A 6,111-nucleotide genomic window follows, 5' to 3' on the forward strand; every position below is an offset into this window, starting at 1 on the left:
AATCAAGGCAGAAATGCATTAAAAGAGTAAAACACCAAGACCAAGGGAGGTTCATTTCATGAATCAAGAAATTAAGGATGGTAACATATTAGGAAATTTGACAATATAATTTAATTTTAAATAAATCAAAAGACAAAGCCATCTTATTGCCTTTTGGGATGTTGAAAATACATTTCATAAAATTCCTCCACCCATTTCTTATAAGCCTGTTAATAAAATGAAAATTTAGGGGTGTTCCCTTTTCATGAGGACAACATTTCTCAAAACCAAAGCCAGAATATGTTTAATGCTAAAATACGAAAGGCATTTCTGATAAAGTCAGATACAAGTGGGGGTCTGATAACATCTTTATTTTTGGATATTGTTCTAGAACTTCCTCCAATGCAATTAGAAGAGGGTGGACTTTAAACATATAATTAATAAAAAGGAGTTTGCAAAACTCATTATTTATATATCATGGTTGTACATCTAAAAGGAAGAAAAAGAGAAGCATCTTAAATCTGCTAGAAAAATAAGAGAGTGAGGAAATAGATTATTTACAAAATTAACACTAAAAATGTATTTTACTAAAAATAACTTCTATTAAAGTTTTAGGTCAAGATGGTAGATGAAGAACATGCTAAAGCACTCCCTTCTATGCCTAAAACATAGTAATACTAGACAGCATATTATTTAAAATACTTGAATATTCAAATAGTTTAGGAATACGTGTCTCAAAGGAAAGAAAAAGGGAATTCCCTGGTGATCCAGTAGTTAAGAACTTGCCTTCCAGTGCAGAGGACCTGGGGTTTTGTTTTTTTGTTTATTTGTTTTGTTTCTGGAAAACTTTATATTAAAATTCATTTCTTCCCCAAAAGACTATTGAAACTGCTAAGTCGACCACCTGGAAGACAATGTATGCAATGAAACATATATTCCTGCTTTTTATTTTGGAGAACTATGCTACAAATGTTTCTATCACATGTGCTTAACAGTGGCTGGAAGATCAATGAAAAACAGTATTTACCTCTGCGACCACAGAAGGCTGGTGACTCATGACTGCATCTGCTGTTTGAAGCTGGTGTTGCTATTTTGTCAGCTACAGTCCCAAAAGCTTTTTCCCTTACTCAGGTTCTTAGAACACCTATTTTCCTAAGGAATTCAATGATAGTTCCAAGTAAAAACAGTAAGTAGTACAACTAACTATTCCTGTTTCCTCTCACAGTCAACTCTAATTTCTTTCTGTGAGACATGATGTTTACATCACCAAATTTTCCACTGGTAAAAAATTCTTCATGCTTCTTAATTTTGAAATTTTTCATAAACTTTAAGGTTAAACTCTGGTTGGTAAATTTTTTAGACTAAGAACACTGGATAAGCTTTTCTTCATTGGTGTCAATTCTGGTGTTAAAGTCTTGAGCATTTACCGAAGCTTGCATGTGTTATAGATGGGTTCTCCGGTGTTTAATAAGGTGGGAATTTTGACTGAATTTTTTCCCACATTTGTGACATGTAAAGGGCTTCTCTCTTGTGTGAGTTCTTTGATGTGTGTGGAGATATGAATTTTGACTGAAGCTTTTCCCACACCAGGAGCATTTATATGGTTTTACTCCTTGGTGTGTTGTTAAGTGCTTATTAAGATCTGACCTCCATCTAAACCTCTTATCACACTGTTGACATTTATATGGTTTCTCTTCAGTGTGAATTCTTTGGTGCTTAATAAGGTCAGAGCTAACTCTGAAGCTTTTTCCACGTTCCTGACATTTAAAAAGCTTCTCTGTTGCACATTCTTTCATATGAAGCTCCGTAAATTTCAGCAGCTCTTCTTCCCACCAGTTGAAAAGTTTCTTTCTTTCCTTCACTGGAAAATCTTGGTGCCATTTCCCCAGCCTATGTACATCATCATGATTTTCTCTGCCTGTTGTTTTCTGATGAACATTCACGCTGGCTTTTTTTTGATACTATGTCTCCTGGTGCTTGTATTTCTAAGTCAGAAAGACACATAGGTTGATGATTTTCCGTGTCATTTTTCAGCTTTATCTCTGAAAGCAGATCTCCAGGATTGTCTTTGAACACTGGAGATCCTTGAATATATGGCTTTTCCTCTTGCTCTAAATAGGAGATTACTTTAGGTTTGGGGAGCACAAATAATGCTAGAAAGATGACAGTCTTATAGTTTTCGTGCATTACGCCATTGTAGAGGGCCTTCTGAGTGGGATCCAGTAGTTCCCATTCTTCCTGGGAAAAGTATATGGCCACTTCTTCAAATTTCAGCAAACTCTGGGACTCAGGCAAGATGAACTCAGGTGTCATTGTCCAATCTTTGATGTTTGTTTGCTCAGGAAAGGCTAGGATCTGGTAAGTAGGTATCACCCTCTCACATACAGGCTCAGGTACTTTGTGGGTATTTCTGCTCAGCAGCTCTTGTAGACCCTGGTGTATGTTCCAAACTCCTTCCTCCTGGGACATGCCCACTGGCTGGGACTCTGCTGGCTTCAGCTGGAAGCCTGGGGCCTCTGCTGCTTCTTCCAAGAGCACTGCCTCCTTTCCCAGCTCCTGGACTGAAGCTTTCAGATCTACTGTCATCATTCTGATCTAGGAACAATTCTGCTCCTGTGCTGGATACACCACCAACTCCAGATCTGACAACTGAGGCCCAGTCTGGTCTGGAACAAAATCAATGAAACAATCTTCTTCCTTTATCCTTCTGGGAAGATGAAGCTGGTCTTCATCTGGTCAGGAAGCTAGGATCCCACATGCCACAGGGCAACTAAACCTGATCCCCTCAACTAGAGAAAAGCCCAAGGGCCACAATGCAAGACCCTGAGTGCTGCAACTAAGACCAAAAGTAAAGAAATAATAATAATTTTTAAAAAAGCAAGAAGAGGGAATTCCCTAGGTGTCAGATATGGAGCAGTAGGTGAGGTTATGTAGCCCTCAAGAGGACTAGAGATGGGCTGTAGAGGCTGGTGTTTACTTTTTTTTTTTTTTAATTAAAAAAAAATTATTTTATTTTATTATTATTATTACTTTTTTACTTTACAATATTGTATTGGTTTTGCCATACATCAACATGCATCCGCCACCTTGTACACATGTTCCCCATCCTGAACCCCCCTCCCACCTCCCTCCCCATACCATCCCTCTGGGCCATCCCAGTGCAGAGGCTGGTGTTTAAAAGCCCACAGGTCTGGAATTTAATAAGGACCTGGGGCTGGAGTCAGGACTTAGCTGCCATCCACAAACAGGAATCTGAGTGTCCTTCCACCCTCTCAGGTTCTCAGCAAGAAGAGAGAGTTAGTCCTCCCAGACTGGAATCATATAATTGGAACTTTATGTCTGTTGTACTACATAACGTGTGGGACCTGCATTCCAAAAGTAGCAAAATTCAAATCAATCCACAAACATAAAAAAGGGTCTCATACAAACATAAAAAAGGATCTTATCTAGAGTCAGGGGACTCAAAACAGTACCTGAGCAGAGGCAACCAAATGGAGTTTCCCCAATAGATACCCCCTCCCACCCCTACAAACCAGAGTAACAATTCCTTGAACAAGAATTATACATGTGAGGAAATGCAATACCATTTAAGTACAACGTACACACTCCTGAAGAAATAAAGCTAATAGAACAATCTAAAAGAGAAATTAAAAATAAATTCACACTGGAGATGTGTGAATAAAGAAGAATGACATCATTAAGCATAAATAGGAGGTGGTGTTCTACCAGCATGACTCAAGCCAGTAAGGCATTCATTCACACTTAGTCACTTGCACTGCCAGAATTTTTTCTCTCCAACAATCTGCTGAATGAGGTCCCTGTGGACCCACATGCCTGGCCCCAACTCCTGCAGCCCACTGGTGATTTCCTCTTTGGGAACCTTGGATATAAATGTGCTACCCTCCACTTCAACAGCATTTCCTAAAAATGAATTTCTAATAGAAGGGGTTGTGCAGGGGCTTTCATCCACTTCTACCTAGAAAATCCTCATTTTCTTAGGCAACTTCACCCCTCCATCCAGAGCACAGCAGGGGATGGGGTTTCAGGAAGGGGCAGAGGCCTTAATGGAAACACAGAAAAAGTTCTACCGCACCCTTCCCTCAAGGTTGCCCAGGGCCTTTTCCATGGTGACTTGCTTTCAGATTTGTCTATTGTTGTTTCAAAATTTCAACTCCACAGCCATCTTTTACATTTTGTTTATAAATCCAGACATGATTCAGCATGCAGAGTAATTTGCAAACAGAAGTATTATAATGTCAGTAGACAACATTGGTAGTTATGTGACAAGATACCACTTTTTTCTTATTAGAACTTTACAAAAAAATTACAGTAGTCTCCCCCTAAATCACAGTTTAACTTTCCTCAGTTTTAAATACTCATGGTCAACCTCAACCCAAAAATAGTAAATGGAAGAGAAATAGAAATAGAGAGAAACAAATTGTAAATTTTAGATTTCATACAGTTCTGACTAGTGTGATAAAATCTCAAGTGTCTTGCTCTGTCATGTCATTTGAATAATCCCTTTGTTTAGCATCTCCCATCCATTATGCACTTTGAACCCATCTAAGGTTATCAGATAGCTGGCTGTAGTATTGCAGTGCTGATGTTCCAGTGACCTTATTTTAAGTAATAATTGCCCTCGGCATAGTGCTGCTAGCCGTTTTGACACAGTAGAGAGAAGCTATGAAGTGCTTCCTTTAAGTGAAAAGGTGAAAGCTCTCTACCTAATAAGGAAAGAAAAAAGTCCTTATGCTGATATTCCTGTGATCTACTTAGGGATATTCATTCTTAAGAATGGATGAAGGACTATTACTGTAAGAATTAATATTACTGTAATTGTAAAGAAGGAAAGAGAAATTTGCTAGTTTTGAGAAAGAGAAAACAGCTACTTTTGCTGTTGCATCTCAAATTATAAAAGTTGTAGTTGCAGCACCTGATAAGTGCTTAGATAAGATGGAAAAGGTAATAAATTTGTACAATAAGATATTTGGAGAGAGGAAAAATACAACCTTATAACTTATATTACAGTATATTATTATAATTGTTCTATTGTATTATTACTATTTTCAATCTCTTACTGTGCTTAAATTATAAATTAAACATTATTATAGATATGTTTATGCAGAAATATAAACCAGTGCAGTTGATCCTTGATTAACTTGGGGGCTAGGGGCACTTACACAGAGTTGAAAATCCAAGTGTAACTTGTTGTCAAGCCCTCTGTATCCAAGTATCAATGCAATATTTTGCAAGCTTGAAAAGGAAGATCCTGTCATATGCTGTAATATGGATAAACCTTTAGGATAGTATACTAAGTGAAGTAAGCCAGCTACAAAGATTCAATATTGATGATTTCATTCATATGAGGAATTCTAGAGTAGTCCATCATAAAAATAGGAAGTACAAAAGTGCATAAGGAGGGGATATTAAGTGTTGAGTTTCAGTTTTGTAAAATGAAAAGTTTTAGAGATCTGTTGGGAAACAGTATGAAGGGAATGGCTACACATTCCAGTATTCTGGCCTGGAGAATTCCATGAACTGTATAGTCCATGGGGTTGCAAAGAATTGGACATGACTGAATGACTTTCACTTCACTTTCACAACTGAATATTTTAAAATGTTTAAGATGGTAAATTTAATGTTTTGTAACTGCAACCACAATTAAAAATAAAATAAAATTTTAGACCCTGGAGGCAATATGCTAAAACACAAAAAACATTAAGTATGAAAAAGATATATAGGCAACCATTTGGAATTTCACATTATTCATATTGCTGTCTACTTCAGTAATGTGAACAATTAGATAATCTGCATGATTTTTCATTTTGTCTTCTGTTAAATGGGGGACAATAGCACAGAAGACTTTTGTGATGATAAAGGAGATTATGTGTGTATGAAAAGCACCCTCAGTTCAGTTCAGTTGCTCAGTCATGTCCAACTCTTTACAACCCCATGGACTGCAGCATGCTCAGCCTCCCTGTCCATCACCAACTACCGAAGCTTGCTCAAACTCATGTCCATTGAGTCGGTGATGCCATCCAACCATCTCATCCCCTTCTTCTTCCCCCATCAATCTTTCCCAGCATCAGGGTCTTTTCAAATGAGCCAGTTCTTTGCATGAGGTGGCCAAAA

The 6,111-nt window shown here is 37.7% G+C and overlaps 1 pseudogene; it reads right to left on the bottom strand.

The window, feature by feature from the left end:
- Window positions 1-1,421: 1,421 nt before the first annotated feature.
- On the bottom strand, window positions 1,422-2,565 carry LOC104984260 (annotated as a pseudogene).
- Window positions 2,566-6,111: the final 3,546 nt, after the last annotated feature.

Source organism: Bison bison, unplaced genomic scaffold (genome assembly GCF_000754665.1).
Source record: "Bison bison bison isolate TAMUID 2011002044 unplaced genomic scaffold, Bison_UMD1.0 scf7180017863957, whole genome shotgun sequence".
NCBI classification, from domain to species: Eukaryota; Metazoa; Chordata; class Mammalia; order Artiodactyla; family Bovidae; genus Bison; species Bison bison.